Below are 23,559 nucleotides of genomic sequence, written 5' to 3'. Positions count from 1 at the left end.
AAACAATTCTGACTACATGGGATTTTTTGACATACTTAAAAATATCCAAATTACTGAAATGATTTCCTAAAAGAAGTACTACATAAAAACATGAGGTTGAAACTTGTAAAGTGTCTTTTTATGTAAATAAAAGCTGCCTTTATCAGCATCTTTAGTGCTTTTCTAACAACAAGGCTTAATCGTGTTACCATAGAAATCGTTCAAATTTTGCAACAATAATATTACAATAGTATTAATACTACTAATTACTATTATCATTCTGATTATTATTAATATTCAATAAGAACAACTAGAGGGCTTCCCCGATGGCGCAGTGGTAGCATCGTCGCCTTGTAATCAACGGGTCGCGGGTTCGATAACCGGTGGAGGAACATAGTGGTTCGGATCCCACTTAAAACTGTAGGTCCAGTCCCGATTAGCCTACTAGAGACTAATGAAGATAAACCAATGTATTCCAAATTGAATATTTTTATGGTTGTTATCATCATTAAATACTTGCGGAGACTCTTTTACTCGATCCAACAGATGAGCGAATGTCAAATTAACTGCTTTTCATTATGTTTGCTTTCCTAAGTTGGTAGACTGGACTGAAATGCATAAGTACTACATTTTGTTATTAACTTTTACGCACCTGGTTCAAGAAGACACGTTAAAAGTTAAGGGGAAATTCTAGACATAAAGTTTATGTTGTGTGACTTCTCGCCCAACACTGTAATACTGTCTGAAATTTTACGAACTATGGAATAATTTATTCTTTACGTTAATTTGTATGAAATCATAACATGGTTCATGTGACCTGTAGGAAGGCCAAGACGAAGATGGAGGGACAACGTTGAGATGGACCTAAAGGAAATCGGTAGGGATGGAAAAGAGTATATAGATCTTTCTCAGGATAGGGACAGATGGAAGGCCTGTGTTGCTGCAGCCATGAACCTTCGGGTTTAAGAAGGCTAGAGAGTTAGTTAACGTGGTTCATGTGTTTTACCCTCAATTGTTTTCGATTTAACGCAACTTTTACTTTAGTTATTCTGTTCGAGAACTTACTGAACTTTATTTATGTTATTATTAATAATAAAAATAACAAGCTTTCTGTTTTTCTTGTTATATCTTGAAATGAAGCGCATCGTATCCCTCTCCCCTCCACGCTCATGTTAGCATGCCATGTTATATGGAGAATGTCAATCGTCTACTGCTTCTTACTTCAATTATTCTAACGCTAAGTACATGGGCGTAACTTAGGACTTAACTTGGGGGGTTGGGGCAGATACTAACTTGAAGCTTAAATTTGGGGGGAATCAGAGTTTTTCATCATATAAAAATAGTGTCCAGGATTATATTCTAAATAACTATTACATTTACGAATTCACAAATATTATTATTTATTAGCTCCTTAGGTCTCAGGAAGTTACTTGTAAATTTTAAAAACCTGAAACTTTTGGGGAGCAACTTGCCCCCGCCAAGTTGCGCCTATGGCTAAGTATATGTGGGATTTGTGTATTATATTCAGTACAGGTTTACATTTATCAGTCTCATCTATTCCCTATTCATCCTCAAAGTTGCGAGTAACCAGAAGTGGCAGAAAAGCGCCGTAAATCAAGTAAATCAAACAAATAGATGAGAGCAATCTCAAATTTGTCAGGAAATTTCCAGCATCTCCAAAATTGTTGGTTGAAGACAGAAGACGGGGCAATGAGAATGTGGAAACGTAGTCGGTGATGTGTTGAGCGAAGCGTTGAAAGAGAAGTTTTCTACCCGTTCCTTCTTTTACTTTGCGAAACACGAGCAACTAATCCAGGTTTCGTCTTTCTCTCTTTCTGATCCATTGAGTTCGTCTCCGGCCAACGTGACGAACCTCTTGAAACACCCGATTAACACCGAGAAAATTTTCTCTTTCTTGCAAAAAGACCCGATGGAGCAGGGAAAAAAAAGAACGGCCACGCGTCCACTGAGCAGTGGACCATCCCTGCAATCCCTCTCCTCCCAGTTCGACCATTAAGCAATGACTGCAGTGGTACCAGATCTCCAAACGGTTTTTGCGCGCTTCAGAGCCTTGCGTTTCCTCTATTACGCCAAGAGTTGAGGTTACCGTTATGGGACTGTTGCTGGTTTCGTGGCTGCCAGGATAACTCGAGTTCTTCAACCTGCCGCCTTCAACTTTTACTTTCCAAGTGCGGGCGCATGCTAGCGGAAAGAGACTGCAAAAGAGTGAAAGGTTTTGTAGGGGGGGAGAGGTGGAGAGGGGGGATATGTGAACACGCCCTCATCAGGCTCCACCCAAAGGCGAAAAAACAGCGATAAGCTATCAGTATCGTGGTTCTTGGTGTAATAGAATTGTCCAAAAGTAAGTTTTTAAAGGGTTGCAGAAGTCTCGAGGAGCTTTTGCTCATTGCAAGAGGTTCAGCCACGTCCAACTGTGGAGAAAGGAGCTTCAGGTTTCACCAGCAGACTCTTGTTGGATGAGCTCATTCACTGCCCCACTTAGGCGACTGCAAGAACTAATGTAGGTCAGTCAGCGAAGCTGTCGTTGACTACCTCGAAGCTGGTTTCCCAGAGTGTTCTCTCTCTCTCTCCCTCTCTTTCTCCACGCACACACACACTAAGGCACTGGGGCACTCTCAGTTACACCGTGGGCTCCCATCGGCACGGTTGGGAGCAGCTCCTCGTGATAAGGTGCCAAAATTTTTATGTACAAGAACATTTGAAGGATTTGCCACCCTGTGTGACAGTGCAATCATCTTTGGGGAGATCTGCAACGGTACTCGTACGTTCAAAGGATTCTCGTGCGTGTGTGTGTGAGAGAGAGTGCGTATGAATGTGCGTGCGAGTGTGTGAGTGCCTGAACCTAATTTTTTGGTGAACGAGTTATTGGAAAGCCAACAGGCTTTGAGGATTACTCCCATAGTACCAAGGGAAAGTGATCGACACCTAGTGCTTTCAGTGAGGATTATCGCAGTTCTTTCGTGATAGAAAACCCTTGTGCAGTGGCTATCGTGGAAACACTCTTGTGGAGCTTTAATCGACAATTCTCTCGCGTTGTGTTCCTCCAGTGAGCGACATATCGGGATACACAAGTGGAAGACACCCTGTCAAGCATGAAGAGGAGAAGATAGCAAGGACCTCCGTGTCAAGAACTCCGTTTTAACAGTACCAGAAGTCCTTGAGGAAGTTACGTCATAGGCTCATTTGCAAGTACCGCCGGTAGAGAAGGAAAACACAAAACATTGTGTCGTCACCAATCTTCAGCGGGTTGTCTTGTAGGATATGCACAAGGCGACGATTTAAGGTGAGTGATATGTAGAGATTGTGGGAGGCGGGATGTTACCACAAGGGTATCCTTGAACGATGTCAAAGGTCGATTATAATTTATAGCACGTCCTGGGTCTGCAGGACAATGGGAAAATGTCCAGTTTTTTGAGTAATTTTTACTTCCTGGGATGATTCCGGCTGTGGTTAATTATATCGATGATTCCAGTATGTTTTCTGCCCAAATACAGTAATGGTGTTGCCTGTTTTTTTTCTCTCGATTCTCCATTATGTTTCTTGTTGTTTGGATCTGAAGGGTATATACATGCTAATAGTCTTTGGTGGATAACATCGTAGGCGTACACTGGAGTAGATTGATGTACTTACTTTGCTTCTGCGCAAAGTTGACTCGAGTAACACATTAAAGTTCATACACTGCTAACGACGCACTTTTAATGCATCAAAATATACAGAAATGCATCAAAGTTCGTTTTTATCAGCTGCTGATCCATGTGATGCAATAAAGTGAGACGATCAGACACGATGATTTCAAAGAAACCAAAATTACACATTTAGCTGGTCCAATTGATGCACCAAATGAGTTTCATTGATCTGCAACTTAACTTAGCACTCGAAGTGGAAATTGTTAGGTGGAGGGATCTTTACTTGAACCTTAGGGCTATTTGGTGGGATGATAATGTGATACTAACGACACAACTGGTGAGGGGGACGCTTCACATGCATTTTGCTAGTAGGGGGATACCATCACTCCGGGGCCTACTCATTTCCAGCTCGGGGTGTAGGGGAGACCCTTCCCGAAGACATCCATATGTCAACTTCACTTCCTAGTAGTACACATTGCAGACTAATGAGGCTCTGGCGTTTGAACCCATAGCCAGTATAATCTTCTATGGCACTTGTTTTGTGTGCTGTGTCTGTGATTGTCCCTTCATCCGCCATCCATCTCATCACCACTTTAAACTGTAGGTCCAGTCCCGATTAGCCTCTCTGTGCATAAAGCAAACTTAAATCAACAATTCAATCAATCATCAGCATTCATCTAATCTAGAGTTACCAGATTTCTAAAATGAAAAAAACGGGACATATAGACATGGATATAGTTAAATTTATTTTATAACATTTTTAAACATTACACAGTCAATTGCAGTTTAAAGCATTGGTAATGCCGAATTTTTAACATTTTGACGAAATATATTAATATTTGAGTGAACTCTTGGCGTCCTTTAAGAGGACCTTTGTTTAGAATAATCACTACAATAAGAACACTTTCTTTTTGGCATGACGAAATAAATGAAAACTTTTTACATCACCAAAGCCCTGAATATTATCCACTCCACTCTGATTCCATTGGCCAAGAAAAGGAACAAGTGATAGCTGTATTAGAACCAGAACTGCCTTTGCCACTTGTGAGTCGCTTCTTATTCGACATATCGACAATGAGCAATTCTACACCAATGTTAATATGATTGGTTTAGTTTATTTTACTTCGCGTTTTGTGCCTCTTCGCTAATTTGCGAAGATGGGGATGAGTAATGAAATGATGAAATTGATGAATGGACATTCACAAACAACCAATCCCGATCGGAATTCGAACCCGGGATCCTTGGCGTCGCAGCGCCGCGATGTGCTAACCACTCGGCCACAGGGTCCGGCAATGTTAATATGAGGAATGAGTGGTAAATGGTAATTGGTATCCAGTTATTTATAAATTGTTATTAATTTCTTGTTGTATAAAATGATTTTGAAATTTGAATTCGTTTTTTCTTCTTTATATTCGGTACGATCAATTGTCTTTGCAACAACAATACGTAGACATCAATATCTTCATTGTCGACAAATTTTTGACATCTAATATCGTAGATGTGTTACAAGTGGACATGTTGGGAAAGGTAAAGATATGTTCGAACACTGTTAGAACTTCCCGTAAATTTACAATACTCTACCGTTAAAATTTAACAGCCTATAATTTAAAATAAAACTGTACGGAATCGTTTTTTTAAAAAAATTGGAATATTTTATCATGTATAATGATTAAAAATTGCAGTTGAGTACACTATAAGTGAATTTTTAAACACTGAGTTACTAAAGTTACATTTATTAGATAATTATATAATGCATTATGTAATGACCATTAATATTGGTTCTTCTTTTCTTACGGTAGTTGAGATGGCAGCGAAAATTGACGGTTTTTGACCGTTATTTCTTTAGAACCTTTGACAGTACTGGTGGTTAAAGGGTTGCCAGATCCTACCAAAAAGCCCAGATCAGATTTTGATGCACAAAATAGCAACAAATCAGAATTCACACCCGATGCTTGCATGTTTTTACCAATACGGTACCAAGAAGAATGCGAGCAGACGGTTCTAATTTTGTCTCTGTAAATATCAGAAGTGCAAGTGCGTGAAAGTACCTGACGTGGAACAATGACGGTGCAGAACGTCCTTTGCATACGCATTCCTTACGGGGCATCTACATAACGGTAAATGCATAACAAGAAAGAAACCCTTTTAAAAAGTGAGCGTGCATTTGTAAGTGTTGACAAACTGAGAATAAAAGTCACTACTTTCACCAGTGTTTATACGTGTGCCAATTAAAATTTTATCTAGGAGGGGATGCATTTCTGGATCTAGTATTCGTACACAGGAATAATAGTAGTAATTGTTAATAATAATAAAAACTAGAAGGAAGGTTTAAAATAATTTAAAACCACAACCCTTTAATTATCGGTATTCAAATGTATCCCCCCGTACAGTGTAAAACGTTGACTGGAGAAACAACAGTGTAAGATTGAAAATTTCCACATGTTGATTATTTTAGGCGTAAAGGAACGGGGGCGCCTAGAGCCTACTCTTGCCTACACGATGGCGACTCCCTTTTCTTCTCCGTTAATTCCCACCCTTGTCAGTGCTCGAATTGAAGGGTAATGGTATCCCCCAGATATAAAAATTTTAGCAAAGAATTCCTCCCCCAAGCTGTCTCATTGTCACCATGTCAGACCATTCCAGCTAAAATCCCAAGGGGTTCAGAGTGTGAGCACGAAACTATCATCTTTATTATTAACTAACTAAACTAACTAACTCTCTAGCCTTCTTAAACCCGAAGGTTCATGGCTGCAGCAACACAGGCCTTCCATCTATCCCTATTTTGAGCAAGATCTATATACTCTATTCCATCCCTATCGATTTCCTTTAGGTCTATCTCAACGTTGTCCTTCCATCTTCGTCTTGGTCTTCCTACAGGTCTCTTACCATCAGGTTTCCCAATAACAATCCTGTAAACTCCTCTTTCCTCTCCCATTCGTGCCACATGTAATTATTAACACAATCATAATTGTTATTACTATTGTTATGACATTACAAACTATACATACAAGTATTTGTCTCGAGCGTGCACTGTCTGTCCCTCTCCTGGCTTTCCCAAATTCCCAATTTTCACTTCTGTTGTCTCATTTTGCAGCAAACATTGGTTATTTTCTCGATTGATTTGTTTCTTTGATGGGACCGCGGTTGCACAGTCAGTGTGGCGTCTGACTGCCACGCGCTAGACCCCGGGTATGATTCCTGTGGGGAAATATTCCAGTAATGTCCCTGCCTGGAGCGGGCTCTGGAGTTTACCCAGCCTCTAACAAAGAGGGTAAAGGCTCGGCCGGAGCGTGGTGCTGGTCACGTCACTTTCGCATAGGATGAAGTAATCTTGGGATCACACTTCCTTCCTGCCGTCCCGGGATTACAAGATTCATAGTCTCGGATTTTAGGGATTAAGGCATTCTAAACATATTTCCCGTCTATATCCATCCGCGCTTAGCGTTAGCTACATTCCTCTTCCTGGCGCTACTGTCTTCAATAATTTCGTACCCTTTTCTTTCGTCAAAACTCGACTTAAAACTACCACAGCGACATTACCAATATAGAATATCAGAATAAAATCAGCATGAATGTATTTTTAAACACTGAATCATTAAATTACATTTCTTAGGATAACTATGAAATGCCCATTAATTTTATTTTGTACGGTAATTTTTTGGTAACGGAAATTGATGGTCTCTGGCCGTGATTTCTTCAGTAAACATTTTTACAGTGAAGAAAATTAACTTTTGTTGCTATGGCTACTTGGATTTCTTAGGCTGTGCGATCCATAGGAGGATGCCAATCTTTGTTTTTGTTTTGAATTTTGTTTACGTCACTTTTCTGTCACTTTTGGCCAATTGCGATCATCGTAATGCTATTTATATGGAATTGATGATGAAACACTCGGGCCTCGAACCCAGAACCTTCATACAGTAGTTGATTACTCAAGTGCTCGGCACAGCCCTGCAAAAACTCCTGATGACATCCATGCATATGCCCAATCGTACTTCTTACCACCTTGAACGTAACTTCATAATTGAAATTAGAACCTCATCTCTATAATGAATCTTTGGAATCCTTATACACGTATCTTTTGCCCAAGCTTACTGAAATCTTCATTTTGTGTCAGTCGAAAACATTTTGGGTTCATAACATGTGCGTCCCCAGAAAATTTAGTACCATCTTTGGTGTCTTGTTACACCCTTTGCTGTCAAACTACATCAAGTATGTAGGTCTATAACACTCGATAGGGTGTTGTGAAATATCAATTAGTGTGCAACTCAGCTGCATATTATTTAGAATGTAGGAATAATAACAGTAATATAATTGTTATGGTTATTATATATTACTAAGTACTACTATCAACTAATAAAAATGAACCATGTTTGTACGAAATGTTTACTTAATTATTGTTATAATCTTGGGGAGATTTGTCTTCTCGATCCACCCGACAAGCAACTATCCAGAACAACTATTTTCATTACTTGCTTTAAAGTTTAAAGTCGTGTACCGATAATTAGTCACTATATTTTGTTAAATTTTACATAAGAAACAGTTATAAACGTTAGGGAAAATATTAGTCATTATGTTTGACCATTCACATCAAACTGTATATTTTGGAACTTGGAAAACTATAGAACCATTTATTCTCTGGATTATATGAGAGCATAACCCGGTTAGTGTAATCTGCACTGCACACTATAATAAATCCAAATTGACTACAAATACAATTCATTTCAATATTTATTGGAGTTAACATTTTTCCATCTACTTTTTTAAACTTTAGTTCTTACTTTGTATATTCTGTTCAAATATTAACTAACTGAACTTTGTTTGTTATTAACAATAGAAATAATAAGCTACAATTCTGACAAAACTTTTTATAACTTCGAATGAACGATGCGAATTTCCAGGGGTTCAATCTCCCGACGCTCCAGGAGCTGGTAACCCCAGTCACAGCATTCGTTGAAGCATTCGCAATTCGCGAATGCCAATTTTACTTCAATGCTGGCAACAAAAGGTTAATTTTTGCCACTCTAGCGGCGTTGTTTCTCTTTCTACGGCGGGAGAATAAAAACTTTTCCAAACAACTTTCTCCTCGCATGACCAGTCTGCGCGTTGGCGACTTTCTTCGTCGGAGACTCGAGCTGTCGAACAGGCGGGTAACACGAGGTGCTAGCCGCCTCCTGCTCCCAACGGTTACCATTGTGGTACTAGAGACATGTAACGGGCTGATGATAATGCCTAGCTGATTCTGTGCTTGTACAGAACCATGACGTAATGAGGCGGAGATCAGAACGCATCTTCGCTAGAGATGCCAACCCACAGATAAAGGAAAATGTTGTTTAACATGTGAAACTGTTCAATTCAGCTAAATTGTGATAGTATCTACTATAATTACATTATTATTTTGTTATTGTTAACAATTCATTATTCTTATTGCTATTTTCAGATAAATTTAATTCAGTTTATAGGTCTACACAATGGCGCAGTCGTAGCGTAGTCGTCTTGTAATCAAGGGGTCCCGGGTTCGATACCCGGTTGAGGCACATAGTGGTTTGGATTCCATTTTAAACTGTAGGTCCAACTCGATTCGCGGAGTTGGCGATCTAAGGTCGAAATTTTTGTTCTTAATACAGTATAATGTACTTTGCGACGTCCAACATCAAGGAACGTTCTAACATCAAATACTAGAAGCGTCATGGACATTATATATCATGCCAAGATGTATGGTAACAATTCTTTAGAGTTTCCAGCTAATAAGTAAAGTATTCAGATTATTACCCATACTGGGAAGGAAGTGCCATCATATACGTGGCATTTTTACCACTCATGCCTAACTCGTTAGCCCACCATGATGTGGTACATGAAAGGGAAGTTTACTGTTGCGTGTCTTTAGAAAAAGTCACTTACACCCAAAGCTAACTTGTATTTTCAAGTAAAAATGCGTCACTTATGTAAAAACAACCGCAGATAACTTGTAAATAGAAGTCGATAAATTGAAAGAAATTTGTACCATTCCAACAGGAATGCGTCGTTGACGTCAAAAGCAATTTTTTGTTTAGAACTCACCTTATTTCCATACAAACCAAGTATACCTCGATCTCAGGATTTGCAGTGGAATACACGACTTTGAAAACCAACCTTCTCCGGGAATCGAATTTAGGTACCTTGATCTTGTGGCCTTTCACACCACACCTCAAGCGGATTTGTGTTATTAAGTGCGTCACTGATGTCGGGATAACCTGGCTGGAATTTGTAACCTTAGTGGTCACTGATGTCAAAACAACCTCAAGTAAATTTTCAAAGAAGTACGCAATTTGATGTCAGAACAACCAGAAAAGAAGTGACATAAGTGAGTCACTAATGTCAAAATAACTTGACACATAACAACGTGATGAAGTGAATTAGAAATATTCAATAAAAGTGTGTCGCTGATGCCAAAATGACGTGAGGTGAAATTTGCGTCATTGATGTCAAAACAACCTGAACAAATATGTGACTTCAAGTAAAAGTGCGTCATTGATGTCAAAACAACCTGAACAAATATGTGACTTCTAGTAAAAGTGCGTCATTGATGTCAAAACAACCTGAATAAATATGTGACTTCTAGTAGAAGTGCGTCATTGATGTCAAAACAACCTGAACAAATATGTGACTTCAAGTAAAAGTGCATCATAGATGTCAATACAACCTCAAGCGAGTTTGAAATACCCAATAAGAGTGCATCATTGATGTCAAAGCAACATGAAGTGAACTTCTAACGTCAAATAAATCTGCGTCATCGGCTGAGTTTGAAGCACCCAATAAAAGTGTGCCATTCATATCAGAACAAGTTGAATGAAGGCATAATCAAGTAACACCCTATTGGATATAGAACCATTACAGAGAGGCAAACCTTACACCGTATGCAACACAGTTACGGAACGTCCCTTTTATGGCTAACGCATATGTTAACATAGCGTTACGTAACTCGTGACTCGGGCAATGTTGAAGCCACAAAATGGAGGTAAAGGATTGTATTAAGAAAACAAAGCACACTGACCAAGGAGCCCGCAAAAAACTGCTCCGGAAAGAGCAATTTGGTGTAACGTTTATGGTGCATTAGATAATTGCTCTCTAAGTTAAATGAGCAGTTTTTATTTACTAGGCTTGGGAAGTGATGCAACAGCCGTTTGCGTAATTGGAAAGGCGTTTGTTTACACATGGTTTGAAGGTTGCTTATTGGTTGTTTATTGTCTCATTTGAAATATTCTGCTGTAACATACACCACAACAGGTCTTGTCTATTTCCCAACGGTCTTATTCATTATTGTGTTTACATACTGAGGTGCCTCAGTGACCTAGTGCGTTCAGCGGTCGACTCACAATCTAGTCACGGAAGGTTCCCGTTTCGAGTTCCCGCCTGTGCGTGATTTCCTTATTCCTGTCATTTCCTTGCCCGGAGTTCGAACGTAGAATCTCCTGATTCGTTGCACGTTAACAAATGCATACATGGTTCGGATTATTTTGGTACCGATGACGCACTTGTACTTGAAGTCACGAAATCGGTTCAGTTCATTTTGACATTAATGACGCACTTTTACTTCATGGAAGTCACAAATTCGATTCGTGTTTTCTTGACATTGGCGACGTACTTTTACTTGAAGTCACATATTTGTAAGGTTGTTTTGACATCAATGACGCACTTTTACTTGAAGTCACAAATTTGTTCAGGTTGTTTTGACATCAATGACGCAATTTTACTTGAAGTCACATATTTGTTCAGGTTGTTTTGACATCAATGACGCAATCTTACTTGATGTTTCATATTTGTTCAGGTTGTTTTGACATCAACGACGCAATTTTACTTGAAGTCACAAATTTGTTCAGGTTGTTTTGTCATCAATGACGCACTTTTACTTGAAGTAAAAAATTCGATTCATGTTTTCTTGACATCAATTACGTACTTCTTGAAGTCAGGTATTGGATTCTTGTTTTCTTGACGTCAATGACGTAATTTTACTTGAAGTTTCAAATTGGTCAGGTTGTTTTGATATCAGCGACGCACTTTTACTTGAAGTGAGGAATTCGCTTCAGGTTGCTATGGCATCAGTGCACTTCTACGCAATGTTCACTTACTTTGATTTAGCTAACACAAATATAGCATTTCAATCTCCGGAACAACTCATATGACAAACTGCGCCCAAGGAATCCAAACGTGAGAGCCCTCCAAGCGACCTGCTGGCCAATTAGCCGAAGAGCAAATTGATTGCGTGTCGAAAACCACTTAATGCCATTTACTTCCTATCTCTCTCTCGCAACTCGTGCAGAGGCGGGAGAAGGATTACGCATGTTTCCTCCCCGTAACTCACGTGGGGTTATTCTCCCGTGCGCTCAACACTTGGGTAATCCTTATATTTCCAGTTTCCTGGAAACTGTGTTCCACATCGTGGATAGCTTTCTCATCCTCACCGTGGAAATGAAAGACTTTTTGACGTTGCATCAAATTTCAGGTACTGTTGAGACCACTTAGACGAACCAAGTCCTGCTTGAATTTGCTTTTAAAGTCCAGTTTATGCACAGTACGGCTAATCGGGGCTGGACCTACAGTTTAAAGTGGAATCCGAACAATTATGTGCCTCCACCGGGTATCGATCCCGGAACCCCTTGCGTAGCCGGTAGGATAACGAGGAGTTAGCCACCATTCATTCCCATCGTCACGATTACCCAAAAGTGGCATAAATGTGACATTAAATTCACTAAATCAACCCATCCTTACAATAAACCCGTATTCTAAATTGAAAAGTTTATCGGCAGTACCACCTTGGAGTCCCAGTGGTGCAGGTGGTAGTGTGTATGCGCTGGAAACCACCTACATGGTCGAGAATGCTCGGAGCAATACCTCCGCACCTCTATATAACTTCATACACATGGCAAAATGATGCGTGTACGATCAAGTATTTTATCTATCTGTGTGAACCAGTGGTGATTGTGTGAAAAACAGTATCCTTTTCTCTCCTTCACTACCCCGTACGTTGTTATATGCGCTCTGTTGCCTACCACGTGCTTTCTTGTGTAAACGCAATTTCACCAAGTGTGTCACCTGCACTTTCGTTCGCGTCTTGGTCACACCCGAGTGTTCACTTTCGATAACAACGGTTCTCAACCAAGGTCGCTGTACCTTCCCGAAGTCCTCTCCTCGAGCGTTTCAACGAATTGCTCTTGGTACCTGTGTCTTTGCTATTTCGCTTCGGGTTGTGATATATTTATTTACGCCCCACCACACACTCCGATTTGATGTTGATTGATTTTTTGTTATTTAACGTCGCTTTTCTGTAACTTTTGACTAATCGCGAGATAAGGATGATAATGTCGTTGAAGAGACACTCATGCCCAGGTCGGGATTCGAATCCGGGACCCCTGATGTCGTAACCATTCCGCCACGGAGGTCGACCTCCCATTCCGAGATTACATGAGAGTTGTACCGGTGCGTGTGGACAAGCAAGATATACAGTAGTGATTTATACAACATTTTAACAATGCATTTACTAGTGATGGCAATCATAACTTCTTCTTTTGTTCTAGGACATTTCGCCATTCTCATAGCCCCTTTCCCCATAAATGCGTTACATATATATTTCTTACTTTATTTATATATATATAAAAAAAATGGATGTATGTGTATGTGTGGGTGTGTATACGTATTTGTTTGATCCGGCATAACTCTCTAACGCCTGGATCAATTTCAACCAAACTTGGTACACATATGACTTACAATCTGGAAAGAAATACTGTGGGGGTAAGACACCCCTGGCACCTCTAGTGGTGGGGTGGGAAGGGGTGACATGTAAAATAATCGAGAACCACCGATATTAAATTCCGCACAAACAGACACCCGTGGCTCTATGCAATCCGCACAACGATAGTGTTTCTCGGGTTGTCTAACATTCAGGCTGTGTTGCGAATCGAATCCATAGTTCTCGTGGCACTCCCAATGCGGTTCAACTCCAAGTTCATCGCCTATCGGCATGGGGGGTGAGAGAGGGTGAAAAATAAAATGCCACAAATGACCTAGATTAGTGTCGAATCCATAGTTTTCGGAGTCGCTAAGCTAATTGGTGACATTCACGATCACATTTAAAATTAGTTAAATTTTACACTATAGTTAGAATTCATTATTATCCTGTCTAATAGAAGATTGAGATAAATAAATACCCGGGCAACGCCGCGTAATCAGCTAGAATAAGATGAGGTAATATTTCTGTACGGTTCCTTATTCGACAACCAAGCGAATCTTCAAATACTTCCATGTTCGTAGAGTTAGTATCCAGAAGTGTTCGACGTAACTCCAAAAACCAAACAATATTTTACCACTACTAGATTTACTTGTTTGAATATGCTAAAAGCTGAAAAGATATTTGGAAAATTAAACAATTACAACTAAACAAGTTAATAACAAGAAGAGAATGAAGTCTGACTACTAATGAATTTTGATAATTTTGAATAAAGTGGTCCCCACTTGGTTAGATGCACATGTCTCGTCATAGAGAAATGACGTAACGTAATAGAGTAAGGAACGTTGTTTTTCTGTGGTCCTCATTTTCGTCGCCAGAAATTGAATCCTCAGGTTTAACCTTTAGACCGCCGAGCGTGTTTTCGAAAGTAACCTCTCTCTGGCCGCCGCCTTGGCGCTCGATTTTTAAATTTTACACTTATTTCAGAAAAACGTTATATCTCGGAGACTATTTGAGCAATCTACTTCGGGTAACTTTTGTTTTGCAGCTAGAACATTAGGGCATGCAACCGTGCAGAAATTTAAACGCCAAAGCCAATAAGAGTGGTTGGGTGGGCCGCGGTCAGCAACTTTCAATGGAAAAAAATTATAAAAATGGGGAGTTTTTTTCACATATTCGATAATGTAATGCACCCAGGAACATGAAATGACTTTCATTCGGTTGAGAAGGACCATTCTTTGAAAATAAGGCTTAAGTTTGCCTCCTCTTTTAAAAATAGCGGGGGAAGAGGGGACAAACTCCCCATTTTTATGATTTTTTTCATTGAAAGTTGGGGGCCACGTCCCACCCAACCCATCCTATTGGCTCTGGCGCTTTGATCCCTGCACGGTTGCATGCCCTGATATTCTAGCTGCAAAACAAAAGTTACCCGAAGTAGATTGGTCAAATAGTCTACGAGTTATAACAATTTTTGTCGAATAAGTGTACAGATTTAACATTCGCGCCAGCTTCCATACGTAACTTTGGAGTCGGAGGGAGTGGTGTCCTGGGTTGGTGGGTATTCTTCCACATGACATTTCAAAGTTTTATCTCAACATCTGTCAGCGTTTACAACCTCACATACAAGTATGAAGGTCCTAAAAGCACATGCATTTTTTAATCAGCACGATGGTCCACCACAGTGGAGCATCGACGGACTATGCCTATATTTTCGATGGTCCACTGGTGGACCATTGGCCGACTAAAGGTTAAGAAGGAAATAAAGACCAAAAAATGGCAAAATGACCTTTTGTACTCGACATCATTGGAAAGCGTCGCTCTACACGTGAGTGTGAAGAAATATATAAAAAGCCTTCCATAGAGAAAGATATAGAACCCTGAAATCAACGTAAGGTGTAAGGAGAAAATTAATCCTAGACCCATCACAATGCCACATTACCAATCAACGAAGAAAAAAGTGAATGATGTTTGGAAAATCATCTCCTACATTCAGACGAGAAAAAAAACCTTTCTACCACGTCATGGTAATTTGTCCCACAACTTCTCACCACCTTGGAGATCAGTCGGTGGATGAATGACTGTTTGTTGTTTGACTTGCCTTCAAATTTCCAAAATTTTATCATTATTTTGTATTATTCATTCCATTGTGCACTTTCGTGTTGTAAACTACACGATAATATATTTTCTTTTCCATTGTACACTTTTTTCCGTTTGTTTCCCAGCAAACACTTTATACGTTTTAAGAAGTAAATAAATCCACCAAGTTTTTTACATTTTAAACAAGTTCTGGTTACATGTACATTGTTTTTCACGTAAGTACTCGTCTATACCTACACAGGGTTCTCACGTTCCAGTACGAATTTTGTTGTTCTTGGACGCACACTCTCCCACTTATAGTTTTTCTTGATTTCCCACAAATTTACTTTTTGGACTTATTCCCTTCTTAAATCTGCTGATTCAATTTTTGTAGGGGGGGGGGGGTCGGGCAAAAGTTGAACAGTAAAAACATAAAAGTATTATTACCACGGTTATAAATGTTATTATACAATAATAAATATTATAAACTAACAAAAATAAATTTTGTTCGAAATTATAATAATAATAATAATTATATAAATGGGGAGACTCGATACACCAAACGAGTGAATACCAGAACGACTATTTTCCATTATTTCTTTTGCATTTTATGCAGTTAGTATCTGAAATGCATTTTGATATTAACTTTTGCACGTCTCGTTCAAGAATAGGCTTTAAATGTTACGGGTATTATTTTTTTCATAAAGTGTGTTGTGTGACCTCTCACCTACAACTGTAATTATTAGAATTGTGGAAACTGTAGAAACATTTGTTCTTTGGATGAAATGGTAGAATGTAACCTTGTTGCTGTATTTTTCACTCAATGTTTTCCATCCAATGCATTTTTAACTAGATTCTTCTCTTTGATTACTAACTAAATTAACTTTTTTTAGTTCTTAACAATAAGAGTAACAAACTCTCGACATTCTTGTATCTTTAAATGAACAATGGTGATTTCCGGGGGGGGGGTCCACCCGTTCGACCCCCCCCCCCCCTGACGCCCATGGTGGCCCTGTATGATCTTTTGCATCTTCCACACCGTGGCTCCATCTCTACACCCCTCTCCGACCATCGAACGGATTGGTTAGCACATCGCGCTACGACGCCAGGGGTCCCGGGTTCGAATCCCTGCCTTGGCGTGGGTGTTTATGAGTGTGTCTTCATCAATTTCATATCATCACTAATACTTTTGCGATTAGCCAAAGTGGCAGGAAAGGGAAGTGAAATAAACCAAATTAATCAATCAACAACAACCACTCATCTTTCTAAACTTGAGGTTTTTCAAATCGTGTTTCAAATCCATAGTTTAATTTTTCTATTCTTCCGTGTTTCCTTTCTCCTGGAAATTGGGATATATGCGTCACCCTGTATCAGCCACGCGCTTACGTCATGGAAGTTTTTTTGGGGGAAAAATTTTATAGTTTAGCTACCAATTCTATATATCTTCACACAAAAATTGGGAGATCGTTTCGTTTGATTGACTTGTTATTGATTTTTAGTTATGGTTATTATGTTCAGTTGTTCTGCCTGCCTGTGGTGATCGAGGGGATGGGATTGAAATAAAACACCACCTCTTTATGCCTTTAGGATCGGTTTGGAAAGGTGGGTGAGACGTGCTGTTCGCAGTAATACAAGGTTAATGAAGCAAACTTTTAAGAATAAGGTTCAGCACGCTAACAATTTCAAAAGTGGTGCAAAATTAGGAAATTATCAAGAAGTTTTCTGCAACAACTTTTCAACGTCAGAAGTTATTATCATTTATGTAAAATGTTATTTCAATCAATGTCAAAACTTACAATATACATTGCTTAAATATATCTGAATTATATTGTTCCGCAAATTTTGGCTGACCAAAAAAAAAAATTGAGGAAATAATTGGGCATAAGGGGGGGGAGGAATCTTCTGCCTTTTTGGGGGGAGTGCGTCATATGCTTTGGGAGGGATGGGCCCCAGCCCTGTATCATGCTTCTATACAGATTTATCGAAATTCAAAACCCATCATCTCTTGCTTTATTCTTTAAATCTTTCATCTCGCCCATCCTTGAATACTGTTCCCCAATTTGGGCAATGGCCTCAAAAACCAATCTCACCAGAATAGATTCTGTTCTCAGTTTCTTTCTTGCAATTTTTCGCCATAGAATACCTTCCTTTCGACATGTATCCAAATCAGACACCATGGCTGCTCTGAATATTCACTCTTCATCCTTTCATCGTGATCTAGCTGACATGAAATTTTTATACAAGATAATAAATGGCACAATCAGAACAGATCTTCTAATCAGTAAATTCACACTTAGGTGCATTATACAATATACCCTTCAACAGTCTGAGGAGTTCTCGTATAGAGGTCATGGCTCAGTTTACTTGAGTTAAGTTCCCAGAGGTTGAATCTGCTGTAGACTTTAAATGCCATTAGTTTCCATCACCAGTGTAACAAAAGAGTAAAAGCAAAATGCAAATCGGAAAAAGGAACGTTAGTCTGTCATCATTCACTTAGTCGACAATTAGCGATGACATGCTTGTGCGAGAATACATTTTTTTCCCAACAGTGCATGCTCGAAGCTGCCTTTTCCCTTTTAGCTTTAGCGGTCTGCAACCTGACACCCACTGTCACTTTCCTCCGCGCAAATAAAAACAAACAACTTTCTTCCAGCGCTCTCTCGCTGTGTGTGTACGTGTGTGCATATTCATGATTGGCTGTATGGGAGAGTTGCTTGGTGCTTGTCACGCCATTGAAGGTGTCGAAAAAAAACACCTTGCCTTGTGCCCGTGTTCGATTTATCAGCATGCTCACTTTGAAGTACAAGAAGAATCACGACTCTGTGGAGAGTATGGGAGGTGGTGCTGATAGCACTGTGAAAAATCACACGTCACACTAACCTGCCCCCTGGTGCTTATGTGCATGGATGCAATTACTATGCTCAGTTTCGGTCGGATCTGATTATTTGGTCTAACTCTATCTCTCCACAAGAGGGTTCGAAATCAATGAAACCTTGGGTGGGAGAAAGTTCTTTATCTACAAACTCACCCTCCCCCACAAACATATGTGTAAATTATACGATATACACATTTGTAGTGTTATGAAAAGTAAAAATAAATTACTCAATTAAGATATATTATTATTATCATCATTATTACTAATATTATTGTGATGCACCATTCAATGTGTCAAAATACACATTAATACTATAATAATATAAGTGGCCGCGGTGGCTCAGTCGGTAACGCGTCTGACTACCATGCTCAAGGTCCCGGGTTCGATCCCCGGCCGGTTCAAATCCGGGAACTTTTCTAACGGTGGAAGCGGCCCCGGCGCCTACCCAGCGTCGAATAACATGGGTACCTGGGGGAAACCCTGGGGGGTAAAGGCGGTCAGGGGCGTGATGCTGATCACATCACCCCCACTCACGACCGGATCAAGAAAGTGTGGGGCGTTACCCCCACACCCCCTATACGCCTTCATGGCGTGGTGCTAAGCACAGGGGAACACTTTACCTTTACCTTTATTACTAATATTATTAATTCCATGAAGGAAATTAATTTATTACTTTTATACATATCAGATATTGCAAAGCAGTTAACTAATTCCTTTACTAACTGGTTAAAGATGATAATAAATTAGGAAATGGTTAAAGTGGTTTTATCATGTGTAGGTTTTTGTTTAGTTTGTGCTTTATGTTAATATAAATCAATTAGATTATATTCTTGTTTTAATTTTATTGTGCGTCACACAGATTCCAAAACGTGTCAATTGACACATATATTTTGATTTCAATAACACGTTAACATGCATAAACTGCAAATGATGCACCATTCAATGTGTCAAAATACACATAGAAATGTATAAGAGGGTATTTTATCAGATGAAGTTCCTTGTGATGCACTAAAATGCATCAATTTGGAAGATCAAGCAAGATCATTTAGAAGATAACGAACTTTAAATTTTAATGCATCAGTTGACACAGCTTAATGTGTAATTTTGTTATCTTCGAAATGATCTTGCCTGATCTTCCTAATTAATGCATTTTAGTGCATCACACGGAAGTTCATCTGATAAAAATACCCACTTATACATTTCTATGTGTATTTTGACACATTAAATAGTGCATCATTTTGCAGTTTATGCATGTTAACGTGTTATTGGAATCTGTGTGTATTGATGTAGATTTGTTAATGATCTCTTGAGAGAGAATGAATTCAGTACTCACAACTACACTACTTTGTGTGTGTTCTTGATATTATTCTTAGTAAAGTATATTTGAAATTAAAAGTAATTGCTTATCTTTTGTTTGTTACAACAAAAACTCTCCCCCCGGAAATTTTTGGTGGGGGGATTTTTGAGGCCAAGATTGTCGGTGTGGGGGAAATCCCCCGTCACCCTCCACAATTCCTCCTTGTGCTATTCTCTATTCTACAAGATTCTTCCTATTAATCTATGTCTATTCCATCCTTCTATCTTAACAGTGGTTTTCTATATGCACTTATCTTTGTTATTTTTCTTTGGCTAGTTTTTTGTTTTCCATTCTTTCTAAGTATCTACAGCATCTTTTTTTGTCTCTCATGTTTGTTTCCTCATGTCCTACTTTCTTATCTTAGAAGAGAAATAAATATACGACAAAAGTTGACTGTAACTTGTGGGGTATGGGGCATTCCTGTATTTTTGATACTCTTCCTGGGGCTGTAAGGGGTACCCTTTTCTGAAGACACCCAAATGACAACCTCTCATCCACGCAGTACACCCTGGACCGCTTTTTGCAGACTAATGAGGGACCATCATTGTGTTGTTGAAATGTGTTTGTAGTTGTCTCTTCATCCATCTCATGATATCACCATTCATCCCCATCACGTGGCATTGAACATCGCGCCACGACGTCAGACGTCCGGGGTTCGAATCCCGGTCTGAGAATGGGTGTTTGTGAGTGTCTATTAATCACTCATCCCTATCTTCACTATTAGCTAAAAGTGGCAGAAAAGCGAAGTAAAATAAACCAAATTAATCACTAATTTTAGCACTTGGTAAGTTTTCCGGTTGATTTGGACGCCGCAACCGAATTGCGCACACTTTAGATCCAGAATTGCGCACAAATCTCACTGACCTGTTTTGCGCACAGATTGTGATCCAACGCTGCCACTTTGATAGCTTTAAATTCTGTGCGCAAAACTGTTTTTTTTTTCCTTTAGACAAGAAGAGAGAGAGAAATTAGAAATAAAATGGTAAATCTCTTAAGGATTAAATAGATATTCAAGATACAATTTTCATACCAATTTACTCAAACTCAAAAGTTAGGTTAGGTTAATGACTGCACAACAAACACTTCTGTCAATCAAACCTCGTGACCTTCGGTGTATATATACACCGACCATTACATTCTAGTCCACCAATCAGGTTCATCCTCTATGCCTATCTAATGCTACCCTTCCAGGAAAAACACGTGTGAGTCCACACCAGCAGCTCCGACTTGTAAAAAATATTGGGGGGGGGGGCTCTGATCACTGAAATAAATGAATGAATGACTCACTCCCTCCCTTTTTAAAAATAAAAATTACGTCTTCGTATAGCAGTTTTTAAGCAGCTATTATATTCCTCATGCAAAAGAAATGTAACATGAAAAACGTTTAGAAAATGTTTCAAAGTCTTTTTATGTCTTTTGTGTCTGGTCATTTGTTTTTTAGAAAACAATTAACATTTTCATTGAAAAGTATGTATTTACATTAAGAGCCCAACCTAACAGTTTTATGCCGGCCTCGGTAGCCGAGCGTGTTGGGTGGTCGACTCAACTCGCTTTGATCCGGAGGTCTCATCGTACATATCAATATTGCCTGAAAGTCGTGTATACGATCTCAAATTGTTCAGAATTCACTAAACAACATACTGGTATAATTGTCATATCAACTCGTTATTTTGAAACTCATTTTAGTAAAAATGTTAACAATACTCATAATTATATACTTAGTATATAGTAATAAGTCATGTGTTTTGCTGTCTCCGGTCATAGCCTCCCCAAAGTTGATGGGCTAGAACATTTCAAATGTGTATTTAAAGTTAAGTTCATGTGGAACAATACAGAGTAAACTTTACAAGAGATGCAAAATAATACATTAGATCCTCTTAAGCAAAATTATTTGGGGGCTCTGCCGTCACATCGTTAACACTGGGGGGCTCGAGCCCCCCCAAGCCCCATGGAGTCGGCGCCTATGATACACACAAACAAACACAATAGAAGTGAGAACGCCTTGAGAAAATTTTACATCTGACAACATCGCCTCATTTTTTTGTGCGCATTGTGACAGCTTGTCAACGGCTTCTCAGATACCACTGATAAAACCGGTGAAGTGAGGGGGGGGGGAATCCGGCTGTAGCTGATTTGGACCCCTGGACCCCCCCCTAAATACATCCTAAATACATGCGTTCCACAGGATCGATCCAAGGACACTTTTAGATGTGCGATTTGTGTCTCATTTTCAAAATAGCATCCAGAAAAACTTTCTCCAACACAAGGAACGTTTTATTGCTTCTTGCGCTCTCCGTGGAGAAAATCGTAAAGTCTTCTGTAGCCAATTCGCATTCAATACTCTTGCACTGTACTTCCCTCCAAACAAGCACGTCTCGTATTACTCCTGGAAGTGATCAGGTCGGCGTATATAGGGCAAATCTGCAACTCAATGGTCGCCGCCTTGGAGTGTTGGATTGGTGATTTGCAAACATGTTACGTGGCGTTTCGGAATATATTACAGATCGGGCTGAAAAAGAAAAGAGACCATCTGGTTTATGTGGGTTAAATTCAGCTTCCTAGTTTCAGGTTCTAGCGTTGCTGCGCGCTTTCGGATGCTGAGGCAATACTACAACAACCCTTTGATTGCTTGATTTTGCTTCTCTCTGTCACTTTTGGCAAATCTCAAAGTTTAGGATGAATACTGATATGATGAAATGGACGAGAGGACAATCACAAACACATATGGACAGGACACAACGCGAACCGCACAGAGGATTATACTGCTGTGAGTCCAAACGCCCGAGTCTCGCTATTCTGCAAAATGCAGTCAAGGATATACTACGTGGGAGGAGGTTGACTTTTAGGCGTCTACGTAAAGGATCATCCCTTACAACACCCCTGATTTAGACGATGATGATGAGTGATGATGATGATGACATTGATGAAGGAACACTCACAAAGAACACCCATGCCCAGGCCTGGATTCGAACCCGGGGTCTCTTGCGTTGTAGCGCGCTTTGGAAGTGGCTACAGCCCTTTCAGAAGCAGAGTCTGCCTCTTCATTTGACTGTGCTTGATCAGCGCATCGAGTTCCCTCACAGCTGTCTTTTCTAGCTATCGAGGCAGCAGTCCTCACGATGCTAGGTCAACCGTTGATTTTATACTGCAGGAGGCCTTAGAAAGAGCGTTTCGCGGGCTAACAGCAGACGCCGCTCGCACACTATTGCCGATACTCTCGTGTCGTCTGCTCCTCAGCCGAACAAACAGGCCGAGGTAGCAAGAGGCAGAGGTCACTCACCCTTCCAGAAGGGTGCAGCTAGCTAGCTGTGTCAACCGGGCTCGCTCATTCGCGGACCTGATTTGTTCTCGCAAACACACCCCCATATTGTCGTCTGCTGCAAGCCCGCGAAGCGATCTTTCTAAGGCCTCCCACCGGGATCGAAGCCGAACCACTCGCATCAAATGCGACAGTTCTAACCACTGAGCTACACACAGAGAACTAAATGCATCATATCGATTTAATGCACCAGAATGCATCAATTGATGCACTAAAGTGTGTTTTATGGCTTCTTCAGAGAATCAGATTCACATTTGATGCAGTTGGGTGCATTTTTGTATGTCGTGAAAGAAACATCAAAGTGCATCATTTGATTCAAGTTAGGATTCCTTTCAGTCGAGATGCTCTTCAATGAATCAGTTGATGTTCCTTGATGCACCTTCCTGCATCTTTTTGGATGATGCACTTAAACGTTTGGTCTGAGCTACAGAGTTTATGTAGTTCAGACGAAACGTTTTAAGTGCATCATCAAAAAAGATGCATTCTGGTGCATCAAAACGCATCAAGGTGCATGAAAACTCATCAACTGACGCATTGAAGTGCATCTCGACTGAATCCTAACTTGAATCAAATGATGCACGTTGGTATTTCTTTCACGACATACAA

The 23,559-nt window shown here is 39.8% G+C and overlaps 1 protein-coding gene across 1 annotated transcript in view; it reads left to right on the top strand.

Annotated features, from left to right (window-relative positions):
* Positions 1–2,629: 2,629 nt before the first annotated feature.
* sona (sol narae metalloprotease) overlaps positions 2,630–23,559 on the top strand; it is a 330,966-nt gene continuing 310,036 nt past the window's right edge. Inside the window, exon 1 of the mRNA XM_083113324.1 lies at positions 2,630–3,283. The gene's annotated coding sequence lies outside the window, so the exon portion shown is untranslated. The remainder of the gene's footprint in view (positions 3,284–23,559) is intronic.

The sequence above is a fragment of the Lepisma saccharinum genome, chromosome 27 (assembly GCF_977018435.1).
Source record: "Lepisma saccharinum chromosome 27, izLepSacc3.1, whole genome shotgun sequence".
Lineage (NCBI taxonomy): Eukaryota > Metazoa > Arthropoda > Insecta > Zygentoma > Lepismatidae > Lepisma > Lepisma saccharinum.
This window is presented reverse-complemented; position numbering and strand designations above follow the sequence as displayed.